The following is a 20,002-nucleotide window of genomic DNA, read 5'->3' on the forward strand; positions in this document are numbered from 1 at the left end:
AGAAAATGTCATTTTGTAGATGTATTCATGGGAATTGAGCTGCACAATGCTGCATTTTGATAGATAGATTTGATTACATTTTTTTTTTTTTTTTTGCATTGAGCTCCATCTATTTCAAGGGGTTTATTTAATGACTTGTAAAGCATACAGTTAGCTGTGGGTATACATATAAAAAATATTGTGTAGACAGGGAAGGTTATATTTAATGATATATATGTACATACATATATAAGCTAATGAAGCTATATGTAATACATATAACAGCTAATGAAAAAGACACAATGAATTTGAAAGAAAACAGGGAGAGGCATTTGGGAGGATATGGAGATGGGAATGTGGAGGGTGAAATATGATTATATCTTACTCTTAAAACAAACAAAACAAACTACATACTCAATCTGCTATCCTACTGTGTGCTAAAGAGGTTTTAATTTGACTGGCAATTGTAGAAGCAATGTAACCAATCTTACTGTTGTGGAATATTACTTTAACTAGACAAATGTTATTTACATTTATTTATGCTGCAGTTTTTTCATGTTATAAGGATGTGCGCTTAATTATGTAAAGATGTGTTTGTTGCATTTGTTTCACCTGGCCTGAATAAGTATCTGATGGGTCTAATAAAAAGCTGAATGGACAATAGCTAGGCAAGAGAGGGATAGCCAGGGCTGGGTGGAAGAGAGAATAAATAGGAAAAGGAATCTAAGCTTAGGAAAAGAATGAGAGAAGGAGGAGAGAAAGAATAGAAAGAAAGTGTCAAGCCAAGTGCCAACCAGGCAGTCATAGTCAGCCAGGAGAAACATGGAAAGTAAAATATACACACAGAAAGAAATTAAAAATCCCAAGGCAAAAAAGTATAGAAGGGAAATAGGTTAATTTAAGATTTAGCATTAAATGAGTCTATCTTAAGCCAAGCCATCATAGCTAATAATACGTCTCCATGTCTTGAATTGGGAGCTGATTGGTGGCCCAAAAGAAAAAAGCCTGTTGCGCCTTACTATGAACAAATAAGGCAGTGTTTACTGTCTTAGTTATATGCATAACTTTAATTTAAAAATATGTTCTCGTCCATGACTGAGTATGTGTGTGAGCATGCATGTGTGCAAGCACATGTATTATGTAATCTCTTGATGAAACCAGGCAACAGATAGAATTCAACCTTAAAAACAAATGTTCCAAAAAACAAAAACCAAAAAACAAATGTTCCATAAATGTACAAATGTTCAAATGTAAGAAAAAATAAATAAAAAGTGGGACCCATTAATTTGATAAAAAGCAAGTAGAGGTACATTGGAGGGAATTGGAAGGAGCAAAATCCTACTTGCATTGACAAAAGTACTCATTGAATGTCTGATACTGTAGATTTTTTTTCAACCTCTACCCAATCTTAATTACAAATTAATTTTTTGTTTTTGTTTGTTTGTTTCATAGGTCTTTAGAGGCAGGATTTCTCTGTGTAGCCTTGGCTATCCTGGAACTAGCTCTGAAGACTAGGCTTGACTTGAACTCATAGAGATCTACCTGCTTCTGCCTCTGGAGAGCTAGAATTAAAGACATGCCACCACACCTGGCTTCAAATTTATATTTTTTAACACAACTCACCTATAAATAACCAAGCACCTTGTTTTCACAGTCACTTTCTGTTTCTTCTACATGGATCCTATTCTTTTCATCCAAGTTATATCTATGACTTGCTTACTAAAGAAGGACAGAAGTTCAAAGTATTCACATTCTATTAATCTAGCGTTCATTTAGCTGTCTCCTTGTTCTGTTTTCTTTTATAAGAATACATAAAATGGAAAGTTAAATATATTAAGTAGCTGTCTCCATGTTCTACCCTTTTTGCATCTCATATCTTCCAGGATGCAATACTTAATGCCTCCCAAAATTAACTTTACCAGAATCAATGATGATCTCTAATACACACACACACACACACACACACACACACACACACACACACACACCAAACAAACAAACAAAAAAAGCCAAATGCCTGTTCTCAGTGTGTGTATTTACTGGCACTGGGCAGAGCCAATTTTTATTTTTATTTTATCTTGGCACTGTTTTGAGTTGCTTAGGAGTCACAATAAATAATATTCCTCCTATAATCTCTTATTTGCATGATTAATTTTATTATTATTACCTTCATATTCATTGTGAACATCATTATTGTTTTCTTTTTTTCTTCATTCCTCTAAGCATTGTGGATGTTAAAGCTTTTGCAAAAGACATTTCTCTATCTTTGGGAGGAAAAAATCTCACCTTTTAACCTGTGTTCCTTCTGTGTTCATATGGAGAGTTGCTAAACTTTCAAGAGTGGAGAATACTTCAAGTTCTCTGCCAGCACCTCTCACTGATAATTGAAACAGGAAATTCTTCATCTCTTCCAATTGGATCATGGTTTGTGGAATGTAATGGGTAATGCATAAAAGTTATGTATTAATCATGAGTTTATATTATGCTTTTTATATGGAAGTGCAATTTCAGTTGAAGAGAAATGCATAGAAAGCATACATAAGGATATCCAAATTTGTGGCTGAGTATTGAAATTTCCTGTAAACAAAGAGAAATAAGTCATAGACAAAATTATATACGCATAATAACCTATTGTATTCATAGGTAATTTGATATTCAATCATGTGAGAATTATATTTTGATGCTTCTGTATGAATGAGGATTAAATGATAAAGAGCTCACCATGCAGAACCATAAGCTTAAAGAAATACCAATGCACAAGGGAGGCAGGGTAGACAAAATGAACTTGCATAATATACTTAATTTCCTCAATTTTAGGCAATAAGATACCAGTGACATTTGATCTGTTAATGGTATCTAAGTTGTGTTTTTCTGCTGAGGTTGTTGTAGTAAAGTAAAACAAGTAAAGTGGTGTGGATAACTGATCTTTATTGTCTGTAGTTTGAATTATAGAATCCAGGAGGTGACAGGATCATGTACCATCTGATGATCACAGGAAAGTTTTTTCTGTAATGCTTTCCCAGTCCATAGAAGTTTCTGAGCTTGTGGTAGAGTAACACTTTTTGTATGATATTTTCCTGGCTGTTCCATCTTCATCTAATTTTCTCTCTATGAGGATATCAATCATATGGATTAAGAAGCTATTTTACTTCAAGAAGAATTCATCTAAAATTAACTAATTATAACCTGCATGTGCCTATTTTTGATAAAGGCATGTTCTACAGTGTTGAGAGTTAGGTTTTCAATCAAAGTACTCATGGGGACACAAATAAACCCAGAATATTGTTATAAAACCTGCTGGGAAGACAGCATGGGAGTGACTCAGGCCCCCCCTGAATATGGGTCTCAGCCAGAAGGACTGACCAGTCTAAGGGACCTTAGACATTGGAGCCAGGATGTGTCCCTGGTGCACAAAATGACCTTGCAAACACATCCCCCAAGCCCTAGTCCCTACTTCACATGACCTGTCACATCTACATGACCCCAACTGGATGGCATTCCCCTACATATGGAATTGGAGTGGGGGGGATGGGAGGGAAGGGTGGTTAGGGTGCATGTGAGAGGGCAGAGAGGGTAAAAGTGAGGGAGGGAGGGATGTAGGGCGAACTGGGATCGGCATGTAAAATAATAAATTAAATAAAAATAAATGCTTTGACTCCAAAATTTATGTTCAAGGACAAGCTACTGGGGAAAAAGATTTCTATTTTTGTTTCCACAGAAAATGAAAAGATGTGGATTCCTTCCAGACTAATGTGGTTTGATCAAGCCACACCGCCTGAAACAGAGTACCAGGTGATCCTACATTCAAAACAGCTGGACAAAGCAGCCTTACAGACTACAGCCAGGATTTCTGCATCTTCTTCGAATCCCCCATGACAGTGCCCCTTACCAGCAGGAAGTAGTTTGGAAAGAACGACACCCAAATTCCCAAAGGGAAAAAAATTCGGAAAAAAAAATTAGCCATCTTATATCCTACACAAATTCCAATTGTAATTCCTCAAATAAAACTCTACTTTCGTTCCACCTTGTGCTTAGAAAACATATCTGTCATGGAACAGAGGGAAAAAGTTCTAATGCAGGCAGGTTTCCTTATGAATTCCTTCTCTGACACACAGCATGTGTAAAAGATGGATTATGCAATGTTGTACACCATGCAGCTAGAATTCACTGCTCTTGTATAGGATGCACAGGGAAAAGAGAAGAAGCCAAAGCCCAACATGGAGCTATAAGCTGCATCTCTATATTTCTAAGGCTAATACTTAAAATAGCCTCCGTTTTCCTGTCTGGTAGCATTTGCCAAAGTTAGGCCAAGAGAAGTCAAAGCAATTTAGATTCAATCTTCTCTCAGAAATGAAATGAACAGAAGTTTTATTAAAAGGAAATGAAGAGGAAATTGAACTTTCTTATTTCATTGTGCAATTGTGATGACAAAAAAAATATCCGTGAATAGAAGTTTGAAAGATTGTTATTTATGTTCCTCCTCCCATCCTGAATTCACCTAAACTCTACTTGCTCTTGTCAAAATATGGGCCCAGGTCATCTTTACTCTTATGAGCCCACTTATGGAAATATAGTTTGAGCTACTGTATTTATTAATAAGTTTAAATGCTTTTGTCACATTTTCTAGTTCTTATTACTTAAAGTTCTAGATAGTGAAAGATGGCATTAAAGTTATGATTTATTTTGATATAATTGTCAGCTACCAAATAAGTAAAATTATGTTGGACTTTTGAATATTTTCCAAAGATGAACATATTGGAACACTGTTATAACAAATGAAATCATCAGAGGATGAGGTGAAGCATGCCTTAGGATAGTTTCTTCCAGAGAGAGCAGAACATGTATTTTTTAAGATAGCATTTTTTAAACTTGAAATGTAGAGATAGTGTGATGGAATTAAAGGTCCTTAGGAATTGAGATTTCTTTTACATAATAAAACTTGGGAACAAATGTAAAGATATGAACCTAAGGCAAACACAGGACTGGCACCTACTGCTACCTTCCACTCTCAGGCTTGAAAATGCCTGCCCAAACTTCTGGCCCCACATATTCTTCCTCAGAGGTCCTTTCTCAAAGTTGGGGAATTCTATGATCCATTCTGACCAGCTGAATATGAACCCCACCTCCTAAACCAATACTGACTTCAATTGGACATTGGGCCACAGCATAGATAATATTTCTGTAACATTTAGGACTGAATTACTTCATAAAATAAACATGATTTATTTCATTTTGAAATATGGACTTTGATGGTAAGATTGGAACCTGAGAAGGAGGAGTTGATGATGCCTTTTAGACATTCCTTAATACTGGACTTCATAAAAGTGCAATAAGGCACAAATTGAAAGAGTAAGAGGATGATGGCAAATAACTGAAGGTAAATTTACATAAGCTTTGGAAACTGCTTCCCTCGCCCCATACATACAAATCAGCATTTACTTCCACACAATCCATTGGAAGCTATTATGTTCCTTCTGTTTTTAACTAAGAGGTTATAGTAATGGTTAGTCATTGGGGAACTGGGGTTGTAACATGTTAGAATAAAAGAAATTTTCCAACCCTTCCAGGTTTATTGTTGGTGCTGTGATATAGCACCTTGGTGATATGAAACACAAGGACAGAGGGTTTATACTGCTTCTAATTCAAAGCTACATTCCATAATTGAATGGGAGTCAAACTCAAACAAATAGTTACATTATATCCACAGTCAAGAGCAGGAAGAAATGAATGCCTCATGTTATTTTTTGTTTTTCTCCTGCCACATGTAGTCCAGGACACCCTGACTAAGGAATGGTGTCACTGCTTTGGGATGGGTTTTACTATATCAATTTACAATCAAGAGAATCTCCCATAGACTGGCATATAATCAAACGTGATAAAGACAATTATTGAATGGAGACTCTGTTGCCAAGTGAGTCTAAATTGTTACAAGTTGACATTTGAAATTAACCTTCAATCCAGCACTGATGTTTCAAATGATACTATTCATTCTGCCTGTCCACCATGAAAGACTAAGAAGTTGAGTTCTATCCTATGTAGTCTTTCACAGGTCCAGGTTCACAGCTGCCTGTACCCTCTTATACCTGCACCCTATTATACTACAGAAATGAAAATTTTGTGAAAATTTTGCATGTATCATTATGGTCCCTCTCCAAACTATGAAACATACTCACTTTTGTCTCCCTGTAAGACTAAAAATGAGCTACATGCAGCTAATTAATTTCAGCAACCCAAAAAATCTTGGGAATATTTAGTAGTAAAATCTAGGTCCAGTTTATTTATTTTTATTTTTTTCTTACCAAACATGTACAGTTCTGCGGCACTCCTTATCTATGGTCAGAACTTTCTGAGGAATAGTGTGGTATTGTTTAATTGATGGCAGTACTAACAACAGATGAACTGAGGTTCTGTAAATACAAACAACAATGAGACTGAGATTACAGGGGAGAATGAGCGAGTTATGGCTATAGAAGGCTATTTGGGAGTCAGCACATATCCTTGACCTTTTCAACTGCAGTTCATCATATTGTCAACTCTCTGTACTTTTTATTGTCATGGTCTATCCATGGGCTCTGTATCTATAATAACAAAATAGTTTCCCAAGGTAAAAGAATGGATTCTTTGACAGAGAGGAAGCATGGAAGCTAATATTTATTGTGGAGTTTTGACAGGTGACATTTCTGGCTTTGAAACTTCTTAAAGTAGTTATTTCTTGTAAAAAAAAAAGTCATCCCAGCAGTGGCTCTTAAAGTTCAAGCTGGATCTAGGTAAGAGGGATTCCTCTGCATTAAGCAGGCATTCTGAAGTTTGAAGTTGAACAGATTCTTCCCTTTTAAGAAACAAATGTGAGAGCTGACTATAAGTAACTATAGGTGAAGAGAGTCTGTATGTATATGCTTGGGTAGCAGAAATCCTAGAATATGGAGCTGGGTGTGTTCTTAAGCTTGATCAAATCCATACAATTAATTTGATTGCTGGAATTTAAACATGAGGAGAGTACTTTGAATAGAAAGTTAAAAGTTATCACTAGAAAGTAGTATTCTGTGGATAATTAAGTTTAGGAAATGCTGCTTAGACAAAGTTAAGGAGTTATGTTTGCTGCATGGAACTTTTTTCAGTCTTTAATATGATAATGCACAGAGTTGATCTCCAGAAAGGGAATATATTAAGAAAAACTTCCTCCATATTTGATTTGCTGTGCATGATTTTTGACAAATATAATATCTCTGGCAAAACATATGCATAAAACTGCAAGAAACAGAATTTTCTTCCTTATTTTTACTTTTTGAATTGACATTTTTGTTAGCATAGATATGTACACTGCACATCTTTTCTCACTCATCTATGTCAATGTCAGTGATTCAAATATGAGGTCAAAAATAGTTGTCTTAGGGGGTAATCTTTTACTGCTGCCACTTATCTTATCTTTGATTTCTTGGTCCTTAGGTATTCAGTTGGTGTTTTAGAGTCACCGAAAAGGCATTGTTCAATCTAGCCCACCTTACAGTTCTCTGGCTTGAAATCTATGCACTTTGTATACAGGATTCTCTTAGCATCTGCCTCATGCCCTCATCCATTAATTCTCTTCTATACCAATGTGGTTTGGTAGTTTAGCAAAACTAATCTGAAGATAATAATTAGATCTTCCTTAATTACCTCTCACTCTGAAGAGCTGTTTTCTGTCTATACCACTGGAGAGATAGAATTTCAGAAATGAATTTGACTACACTTACTGGGGATGGAGCCTCTTCTGTACAATTATTTGATATTTCAAAATATTAAGTTTGTGTACTCTAATGAATAAGCACATAGGACTTTGGATGTGTGTGATCATATCAGACTGATTTTTAAAGGGGGTTTTGCGGAGGTAGCTTAATGGCTGAAGTGTATGCTGTGAAATGAGAGTCTAGGCTGAATGTCTAGTACCTATGTAAATTTTAGACACAGCAACATGAATTTGTAACCATAACAGTGTGTGTGTGTGTGTGTGTGTGTGTGTGTGTGTGTGTGTGTGTGATTGTGTGTATGTTGGGGGAAAAGATGATATCCCTTTAGCTGACTGGCCAGCCCACTTACCTGATTGAATAGGCTCCATTTTTAGTGAGTCTCAAAAAATAAGGTGGAGAATAATTGAGGTAGATATAAAAAGTAGAATTGTGGCAATCAAGTGACATAATCTTTACATACAGCAAGAAGTACACCACACACACACACACACACACACACACACACACACACACAGAGGCACACACATGTTAGGAGTGAGGGTTTTCCCCCAGTGCTGGTCTTTCCCCATTGCCACACCAGCTCCAATTAACACACAGAGACTCTGTATTTGATATAATTCTGATAGCCAGTTACTTATTATAAGAAATAAGCCGATAAGACGGCTAGCTCTGTCTTAAGTATTAACCCATTTCTATGAATCTAAGTATTTCCACGTGGTATCATCTTACCGGAGAGAGGGCCAAGATCTATGTTCTCTTAGGTCTTTCCATGCTGACTCCTCCTTACTACTTCCTCTTTCCTCCTTGTCTCCTAGTTCCACCTATCTTGCTTTCCTATTGGCCAACAGTGCTTCATTCATTAACCAGTATGAGAAACATATTAACAGAATGACATCTCCCATCATCTCTTTTCTGTCTAAATAAAAGGAAGGGTTTTAACCTTAACATAGCAAACTATATCACACAACAGTTATCAAATAAGAATCACATTTAACAATAATTACTCCATTAACATTTAGTAAATTTTAAGAAAATATTTCATCATCTATTTTATCTTTGTGAGTCTAAAGTCCTATATGTAATTTATCTTTAATCCTAAATAAGGAAAACTATAACAATAACTGTCTGTCTTCAACTCCTTCAAAGGCCACAGAAGGATACTATATAAACTCTAGAAATGACAGAGAAAACTGCCCTGGTCAGTCACCTGAAGTTCTTCTGTAATGTTCCATCTTTAGCCTATAAGCCATAATATGTCTGGCAGACTCCTCAGCAAAGCAGGAAACTTTAAACTGTCCACCTGTATTGGCAGTTTGTCAGTCACTTTTCTCTGTGTTCTGCAGACTGTCTGGCAGACTCTTCCATGAAGCATGAATACTGTAGCAATGTCCATCTTTTATAAGTGGTCACTTTCCTGTGGGTCCGGCATGTCCAGCATAAAGTCAAACAGTGCAGAGAAGAGCAGTATCTTGTCCAAATGGCTAGTCTTGTCATATTGGAAGTAAACTTCATAACGTGTTTCTTCCATGTCCATCTTCCTTTCTGACTCAGGTGGTGTTGCTAGGAGCAGTTATGTCTCACTGTTATGAAAAACCCAAAACCATTTTAAATGCCATAGTCTGTAGGTATTTGAAAGTTTTGAAGAATGCCTATTCATCTTAAATACATCTCTATATATCTATAAATCCTAACTAAACTATAAATTTTAATTATCATAGGTAACTATCTAAAATCTGTACATTTCTATCTGAGCTATATAAACACAAAATTAACCTTAAATTTGTATCAATAAATGAAAATCCATTCCAATACAAAGTATTCATATCTATATCCTTTAAAAAGAGCTAGGTTGTGGTCATTAACCAATTAGAACTAATCCCATTTAAATGAAAACAAACATTTATAAACAATATTTGGAAATTTGGGCGTTGTTCCTTCCAAACTGTTTCCTGCTGGTAGGGGGCATTGTCATTGTGGATCCTAAGAAGACAAAGAAATCCTGGCTGTAGTCTGCAAGGGTGCTATGTCCTAACTATTTTTCGAATGTTGGATCACTTGTGACTCTGTTTCAGGGGGTCTGGCTTGATCAAACCACATTAGTCTGGAAGGAATCCACAGGTTTTCATTTTCGGTGGAAACAAAAATAGAAAACCTTTTCCCCAGTAACTTGTCCTTAGACTTAAATTTTGAGGTCAAAGCATTTTTAAAATATATAAATTGGATTGATCCAGCAGCATATGTTTTAACAGTTGTTATTTCCTCAGCAGTCAAACAATACAAAGACAATATAATACAGAATCTCTCCATCTTTACATGGCTTTTTTAATTACTCTGTTTCTTTTACTTCTATTTTTTCATTTTTTGAGACAGGGTTTCTCTGTGTAACTTTTTATCTGTCCTGGAATTCAGTCTGCATACCAGGTTTACTTTGCAATCACAGATATATTCTTGCCTCTGTCTCCTGAGTGCTGGGATTAAAGTCATGTGCCACCACATGCAGCTCCTCTCTGTCTTTTTAAAACCATTTTATTTCTTTTCTCTCCCAAGCCTTAGAACACACTGTAAACCTTTAGCACTTTTTCTTAATGTGAATCTGTCTTTACTATAAGTCTTTATCTTTTTTAGCCATGGGCCTTTTATCTGGCAATCAACATTGCTAAAATGAAAGTCATAGCTGTGTTAGCCACAGTCTATCCAAGACGGAGGCAGCTATTTTACTGCCAGAACTGAGAGCTGTGCTCATTGCCTTGGTCTATGCTGCCATCCAGCAGCATGTTGCTGGCTTGGAGATGTGGTCAATGCCATTGCCAGCTCTGGTACACACCAATAAATTGTTAGCAGAGTCTTTAAAAGCCCAAAAGCCTTATGGGTTTTTGCTGCTTATGCTGAGTCAGGAAACCTTCCTTAAAGGAGCCTCACAAATCTCTGCTTGAATCTAACAAAACAGAGTCCAACCGAGAAAAATGCTGCTATTAACAAGCCTTGCTTTTGTCTGTTTTTTGGTTTGTACATCCCATTTTTTTAAGCCTACTCCTTACTACTTCCTCGAATCCTCCTTGTCTCCTAGTACCGCCTATTTTGCTTTCCTTTTGGACAACGATGCGTTATTCATTAACCAGTATGAGAAACTTATTTACAGAACAACATCTCCCATCACACACACACACACACACACACACACACCAGTATCACAATTCTTCATTAACACAGGCATACCATTTGGGTTACTGGAAACAAAGGATCTGACATTTTCAGTTAAGAACATATGAAAAAAAAAAAACCACCATGAAATTCATATCATTCCCATATAGTATTTGGGTTTGTTTGGTTGCTATGAGAGTAGAAAATTGCAGCAGACCTTGACTTTATGACTTGCTCATTTAGTTAGTTTGTTCTTGAACCATGGAAAGCATTAAGTTTAAGTTGAAATTAAAATTCAGTGAAGGTCAGTTCTACCGGCTTTGAAATCAACATCATAGCATTAGAATGGCTCAGTGCATCTCACCATATCAACTTTTCAGGGATACCAATAACAATTCCTTAAGCAGAGCAACTGGAAAGGGACTACAGGTAACAAAATGGTAAAGTTTTACATAAAAGGAATTAGGGGACAATGAAAATGAATTCCCTCTGTTAACATAATTAAATATATTTTTGCTGGTATCATTGCTTCAGTAATTGTTCATAATGTTTTCTTTATATTAAAGGAAAGCTCTTATTTATGGGATGTTACAGTATATCAATGTCACTAGAGATTTTCAAATATGTTTACGAAATATTTCTCCTGGAAGGTGTTTTATTCTATTTGCACTACTGAAATGGAGCAGAGAACAATTTTCACTTGTTGAGAACTTTGGCTATGATACCAATAGCACAGTGCTTACAAGGGTCCATTTTGATTTTATAAAACAATTCAGTTATGTGACAGCTTTAGAAGTTATTGGAATGTGGAGTTGTAAATCCAAAAATTAGTAGGTTGTAACTGGGCAGCTATGTATTTTTTGAGACAGATGAATTTAAGCCTCATGGATGTGCTCAAGTGAGTATTAATTTTATGTAAGTCATGTACACATATTAAAATAAAGTGATGGATTAAACATTCCTTATACATTCAAAGATAGTTTCATTTTTTTAAAAAAATCAGAATATACTTAATAGCATGTATCATAACGCTGTCAATAATATGCTTGTTTGTTGAATTTTGACTCTATGATCCATGAGCCTTCTATGAAACCAGCAATGTTAAAGGAGCTGTTATTTAAAATACCTTGAAATTCAATGAGAATCTACTAAACTATTAAAAATTCAATGTGAATAAAAGTTTTCACTGCATACACATATAATATAAAGGAATAAGCACCACAGAGAACATGGGAGAAGTCAGTTTTGATCATGAAGGGAACATGAATTTCCTTTTTCTTTTTGGGGTGATTTTATGAAGATATGGTTTTGGATTTTATTTTATTTTTTTATTTATTTATCAGTAGTAGGATGGAAGCAAAGGGTGATGTGCATACAAAGCCAGCACTATATGACTGAACCTTAACCCTTGCTTCATTGCTTCATTGCTTCATGTACCCAGAGAGTTTTGCTTTTTTAGATGTGTTATTTATACATAGTATGGGTCGAAACTGCCATTTTATTATTGACCAAGGTCTCAATTTGTTCTTTTGAGGATATGGAAAACAAGTGTCCACACAGAACAGAAGCTATCACAATGAACTGTGTGTTTTCATATTTGGCCCATAGAGCTTCTGGTGTAGTTGCTGAGCTGCTGATAGGAAATCCACACCCGTTCTGAGTTAATGTTATAGAATAAAGAAGCACAAATTATTGAGATACTAGAATATTTGTTTTATTAGCTTTATGGACAATTTCACCTATCTACAAGGAACCACAGTTTTCTGTATGGCAGACTTAATGATAACCTCATTCCAAGACAAGCCAGAGAATTTATCGCATGTCCTGAAAAGTTACCTCTACTGCTCTTCTTAGTTTTCTGGAGTGGTGTGACACTGCTGAGATCTGTTACAATCTTCATTTTACCATTCCTACAAGGGGATTTCCATGAGACAGGAGCAATTAGTAATGTTTGTTGTTTTTTTATTATTGAGTCCTCAATACCTAAGTGATATATTTACAGTCAGTCACTCCTGCTCTTCCCATGTGTAACACAGGAGAATAAACAGTATCTTCTAACCTATTCTATCATCTTATCAGTCCAGACCTTAACTTCTTCCTTTATTCAGACAAAAATTGGATCATTTTACCCATTTAAAACTGTATTTCAAGCATAATAGTACCTATATAAAGGTACATGTATTAATGCTTTCTACACCATTGCACCAAATTCCCATTTTGAATTTTGTAACAGTAACTAAAAAAAAATTACTTTGCTCTCAAACCATTATTATTGCTGAAGAAAAATTAAATTTATTATTTTACTTTTATTATATTTATCAAATAATTTGTAGATGGAGGTATACACAAACCATTGTATAAGTGTGGAGATCATAAGACAGCTAGTTGAAATTCTTTCCTTCCACCAAGTAGATACTGGGGGATTAAACTCAAATAATCCAACCTGGCATTTTTTTTCTTTATTCTTAATTTATAGAGTAGGTTCCAGCCCCCCATTTTTGATGCTTTCCCTGCACAGGTAGCCCTGGGAGATAAAATAAATGAAACTGAACTGGAATTGAAAATAGGACAGTTAGCATTCTTCCTCATGCTTCCTGTTTTTCTTCTGCCTAAGTTCCCACCCTTACTTCCTTCTGTGATAGACTGTGATCAGAACTTATAATACAACAAAACCTTTCCTCCATAAATTCTTTTAGACATGTCCCTTATCACAGCAATAGAGAAACAAAGTAGACTCAATATGACTGTGTATATGGACAGACGTGTACAGACTATTACACATGAATAAGACATTAATCACTGTATGAAAACTAGAAACACTGACCATTGGCCCAGATTTGTCTTATTGTAATAATTTCTGCCTAATATTCTGGGTGAATATACATTATTTTAAAAATCTCCATGGAAGCTAGAAAACCCCAATTTACACTGTGTAAGGTATTAGTAATTTCACACTAAATTTGATACTAAACTACTGAACAATATATTGTTCAAGAAGTAGTGACAGACTTGAGGAAGAATGCAAGCCTTATTCTTGAACTGTGCCAATGAAGATTATTCCTTCTTCTCAATAGAACTTCAATTCTGTCATTATACACCTCATGAGGAAGTAACGCTCCCTGCCTCAGAGCCAGCAGACAAGAGAGGCACATGAGCTACAATGCTATACCTAGCACAGCAAATAAGCAGCATATCATGTTTTCATTGCCCCCCCACGCACTGAAGAATTGTTATAACCAATAGTAATGAAATGCTATTCAAGATGATATTGGCTAATAAAGAGAAGTACATACTGAAAATTGCCTTCATTAAACTTTGTATATATAAAACCATCAACATAAAAATAAAAATAAATTTAATAGTGCATAAAATGAAGATGGTAATAGAGTGATGGGCTTAATTACATTGATGTATTTTGAATAAGAATAAAAACTAAAAGAAATACTTCCCCCAGCAAAACTCTATAAGGTTGACAGAAAAATTCACTCACAGAATATAGAATTGAAATAATGTTAAGTTCTGTATCTACGTCTAGAAAGATAATAATATCTTCATTTTACACTCAGAAACACAAAAGCACCATTTTACTAGAATACCAATTACACTGAACAAGAGCAGAGATGATTTTGATCCATGAGCTCAAGCTCACTCTCTAAACAAATGCACACAGCTCAGTTCATGGAAGAGACATTTGCTGCACAACACGGTGCATCAAATTAAATTCCATATCAAAACACTCTTCATAAAAAAGTGATAAAATGCCTTATTTAAGTGTTCGTGTCTAATAATTAAACTTTCATGATAACTGCAAAAATTGCTTAGCAGTTAGAAAAAATTAAGGCTGTTTAATAGGACAATTTTATAATTGGTATTGACTACAACTACACGAGTTGGTGACAAAAAGTATTCTAAAATGCCACTGTTTTACACAGGTTTAAATTCTCCACAGACATCACAGTTTTTACTGCATCATGGTTAGTATAAGAATGACTGTAGCCCCAAATACTGAGTAATGTGCAAAATGAAAGAGAAAACAATTGCTATAGAAATGAAAATAAAATCTCTACAGTTTATTTTACTGCTATAATTTTACTTAAGTTTAAATGAGGATTAACTAAAACATTATATAATAATGGACAGCTTTTATTGAATTAATACATTCAAAGAGTCTTTACATGTTTTGGAAAGAGTGTAATGATGTAAATTATTTAAAATCTGTATCAAGTAAGTTAAAATCTTTGAGTCCCCAATATGGTATGAATAGGAATGACCTTCATAGGCTCATAGGTGCTTAGTCACCAAGAAATGGAACACATTGATAGGATTAGAATATTTTGCAGGTGTAGTCTTGTTGGAGAAAGTGTGTCACTGGGGTTGGGCTTTAAGGTTTCAAAAGCCAATGTCAAGTCCAGTCCCTTTATCAGTCAGTGGATCAGAATATGGCTACCATTAGTTCTCCAGCATCATGCCTGCCTCCTGCCCTGTCCTATACATTGATGATAATGAACTAAATCTCTGAAGCTATAAATAACCCCACTTAAATGCCTTCTTTTCCAAGAGTTGCTTTAGACATCCTGTCTTTTCACAGCAAGAGAACAATGAGTAAATATGTTGATACCAGGAAGTTAAATATTGAGATGACAGGCCTGACCATGCTGTTTGTTGGAGAAATATTGAAGTTTTTAGGACTTTGGAGTTGAAAAGCAGGTGGATCCTTTAAGCAGAACTTCATGGACCACTGAAGTAAGAGCACAGAAGACCGAAATTTGAACTATGAGGACCCATATTAAGAAATTACAGAGGAGAAGTAGCCTAAAGACCATTTTTAAGATATATTAGCAAAAAATGTGCCTGCTTTTTGCCCTTGTAATAAAAATCTGCCTGAAGCTAAAATAGTAGTTTTAGATTAATGGGGATGTCACAGCAGATTTCAAGGCAATCTGGCATTGGCTCTGTCCTGTGGTAATTAGTAATCACTTTTATATAGATCTATGTGTAAAGGAACATACTGGACAAAGAACAATATAGAATGTATAATTGGAAGAGAAAAGGAGCATCAGAGAGTATAATGGAGGTAATCCAGTGCTAAAGTAGATGATATAAAAAGTTTAAATAAAAGCAGCCTGGTAGTAAGGATACACCCCTTTAATCCAATCACTTATGAGAGAGGCAGAGGCAGGTGGATCTAAGTGAGTTTGAGACCTGGCTATATAACAGTACTAGTTTCAGGACAGCCAGATCAGTTACACAGAGAAAACCTATCTCTGACGAGAAGAAGGAGGATGAGGAGAAGGAGGAAAAGGAGGAGGAGGAGAAGGAGAAGGAGGAGAAGGAGAAGGAAAGGAGAAGAAGAAAGAGAAGAAAAGTTAAAAGTAAAGCATGATGGTTATATGGAATAAAGGAAGTAGGGACTAGGGACCACTGGTTAAGATTCCACCCAGCTAAGCTTCCACCCTTTGAAAATGAATAAGTGATCTGTATGTGTTTCTGCCTCCTGGTCTTGTCCTCTTCATCTGCATCTGGGTTCTAGTTTGACTCAGTGTTTATGTATGGGTGTTTGATCCTGTTTCCATCAGGCATTAGTTGAGGTCTCCATGGAGAAGTTAGTTGTTGATCTCACTGTCCGAGGAGGGGCATTTATGGTAGCCTTTCCACAGAAGCTCAAATTCTTAGTTGGGAGCAGTCTTGTAGTTCTCTAGACCTTTCTTTGTGTTCAATTTTATCTTCAAACCAATATTGGCTCCCAATTTTATGTTCTCTGTGTGTGTGTCTCTGTCTCTCTCTCTTTCCTGTCTTCTATTCCTAACCAGGCTCAATCTTCCTGGTGGCACATGATTTCCTTTCCTCCCCCTCATTTTCTCCTACTTCTCTCTCCATTCGCTGCCGCCCCCCAATTCCCGTGAGCTCTGGGGGACTTGTCCCTTCCCAAGTCTGTGAGGGACTTTACATGAATCTCTTAGAATACACCTTGTATCCTAGTTCCTCTGGTGGTGTGAATTATATGCTGGTGATCCCTTGATCTAGGTCTAAAATTCATATGAGTGAGTACATACAATGTTCCTCTTTTTGTGACTGGGTTACCTCATTCAGGATGGTTTCTTCAAGTGCCATCCACTTGCCTGCGAATTTCAAGATACCATTATATTTTCTGCAGAGTAGTATTCCATTGTGTAGATGTGCCACATCTTCATTAACCATTCTTCAATTGAGGGGCATCTAGGTTGCTTCCAGGTTCTTGCTATTACAAATAGTGTTGCTATGAACATAGTAGAACAGATGTCCTTGTTGCATGGATGTGAATCCTTTGGGTGTATGCTTAAGAGGGGGATTGTTGGGTCCTGTGGTAAACTAATTCCCATTTTCCTGAGGAACTGCCATACTGATCTCCAAAATGGCTGAATGAGTTTGCACTCACACCAGCAGTGGAGGAGTGTTCCTCTTTCTCCACATCCTCTCCAATATGAGTCATCATTGGTGTTTCTAATTTTAGCCATTCTGGCAGGAGTAAGATGGTATCTCAAAGTTGTTTTGATTTGCATTTCCCTGATAGCTAAGGATGTGGAGCATTTTCTTAAGTGTCTTTCAGCCTTTTTGATTTCCTCTATTGAGAATTCTTTCTTCAGTTCTATACCCCATTTTTTAATAGGGTTATTTGGTGTTTTGTTAGTTTCTTGAGTTCTTTGTATATTTTGGAGATCAGCCCTTTATCGGATATAGGATTGGTGAAAATCTTTTCCCAGTCTGTGGGCTGCCGCTTGGTCTTGTCCACTGTGTCCTTTGCCTTACAGAAGCTTCTAAGTTTGAAGAGGTACCATTTATTAATTGTTTCTCTCAGGGCCTGTGCCCCTGGAGTTATGTTCAGGAAGTGGTCTCCTATACCAATTTGTTCAAGGGTACCTCCTACTTTCTCTTCTAAGAGGTTCAATGTGGCTGGATTGATGTTGAGGTCTTTGGTCCATTTGGACTTGTGTTTTGTGCATGGCGACAGACATGGGTCTATCTGCAGTCTTCTACACACCCTCATCCAATTGTGCCAGCACCATTTGTTGAAGATGCTGTCTTTGCCGCATTGTATAATTTTAGCTGTTTTGTCGAAATCAGGTGTTCATAGGTGTGCGGGTTAATATCATGATTTTCAATTTGATTCCATTGGTCTATCTGTCTATTTTTATGCCAATACCAGGCTGTTTTCAGAATATAGCTCTGTAGTAGAGCTTAAAGTCAGGAATGGTGATGCCTCCTGAAGTTCTTTTATTGTATAGGGTTGTTTTGGCTATCCTGGGTCTTTTGTTTTTCCACATACTGTTGATTATTATCCTTTCAAGGTCAGTGAAGAATTGTGGTGGCGTTTTAATGGGGATTGCATTGAATCTGTAGATTGTTTTTGGCAAGATTGCCATTTTTACTATGTTTATCCTACCTATCCAAGAGCATGGGAGATCTGTCCATTTTCTGGTATCTTCTTTACTTTCTTTCTTTAGAGCCACAAAGTTCTTATTACATAGGTCTTTTACTTGTTTGGTAAGCGTTACACCAAGACACTTTATGTTGCTTGTGGCTATTGTAAAGGATGATGTTTCTCTGATTTCTTTCTCTGTCTCTTTGTCGTCTGAAAAAAGCAGGGCTACTGATTTTTTTGAGTTTATCTTTTATCCTGCTAGTTTGATGAAGGTGTTTACCAGCTGTAGGTGTTCCTTGGTGGCGTTTATTGGGTCACTTATATAAACTATCATATCATCTGCAAATAGAGACAGTTTTACTTCTTCCTTTCCAATTTGGATCCCCTTGATCTCCTTTTGTTTTCATATAGCATTAGCTAGAACTTCTAGTACGATATTGAAGAGATATGGAAAGTAAGGGCAGCCTTGACTTGTTCCTGATTTTAGAGGAATTGGCTTAAGTTTTTCTACATTCAGTTTGATGTTGGCAGTTACCTGCATAAGGAGGAGCTAATGGCCATTAGACTGATAACTGGGAAGCCAGCATGGGACTGACTCAGGCCCCCCTTAATATGGGTCTCAGCCAGAAGGACTGAGCAGTCTAAGGGACCTCAGACAGTGGAGCCAGGATGTATCCCTGGTGCACAAAAGGACTTGCGAACACATCCCCCATGGAGGGATAACTGCCTTAATCTAGAGACAGGAGAGAAGCCCTAGTCCGTACTTCACATGACTTGTGAGATCTACATGACCCCAACTGGATGGCATTCCCCTACATATGGAATTGGGGTGGGGAGATGGGAGGGGAGGGTGGTTAGAGTGCATGTGAGAGGGCAGAGAGGGTAAAAGGGAGGGAAGGAGGGAGGGAGGGAGAGGAAACTGGGATCGACATGTAAAATAATAAATTAAATTAAAAAAATGCTTTGACTCCAAAATTTAAGTTCAAGGATAAGTTTCTGGGGAAAACAGTTTCTATTTTTGTTTCCACAGAAAATGAAAAGATGTGGATTCCTTCCAGACTAATGTGGTTTGATCAAGCCAGATTGTCTGAAACAGAGTACCAGGTGATCCTACATTCAAAACAGCTGGACAAAGCGGCCTTACAGTCTACAGCCAGGATTTATGAATCTTCTTCAATTCTCCCATGACAGCGCCCCTTACCAGCAGTAAGTAGTTTGGAAAGAACAATGCCAAAATTCCCAAATGTTGTCTATAAATGTTTATTTTCATTTAAATGGACTTGGTTATATAAAATAAAAAGAAAAGAAAAGAAAATGAATGAGTGGAACAACCACAGATAAAAAGTTGATGCAGATATAATTGAAAGAGAGGGCCAAGTTCCAACTCCATCAATCAGCAGAGCATGGCAACTTGGCCACATTATTCTGGGTTTAGAGTCAAGAATACAAAAAAGGGATTGAAAACTCTTACTTAATGAATAAGGAAAACAACTGAGGTCAGGAATGAATCAAGGGTCCCTGCATCCATGTCAAGAGAAGATATTGCATGTATCTATGTAAGTGAAAATTGCTCTGGAGGCCCAACATTTGGGAGATGCAAGAGCCATGCATTACCTGTCAAGGAGAGCTACAGAACAGGTTTGGAACACAACCAAGAGAGAGAAGTTGGGTATAGTTAGCTGTTATTGAGCAAAATCTCTAAGAACTGCTCAGCAAATCCAGAATCTAAATTTGTGAGTCTTTATTAAGCCAACCT

Source organism: Phodopus roborovskii, unplaced genomic scaffold (genome assembly GCF_943737965.1).
Source record: "Phodopus roborovskii unplaced genomic scaffold, PHOROB, whole genome shotgun sequence".
NCBI classification, from domain to species: Eukaryota; Metazoa; Chordata; class Mammalia; order Rodentia; family Cricetidae; genus Phodopus; species Phodopus roborovskii.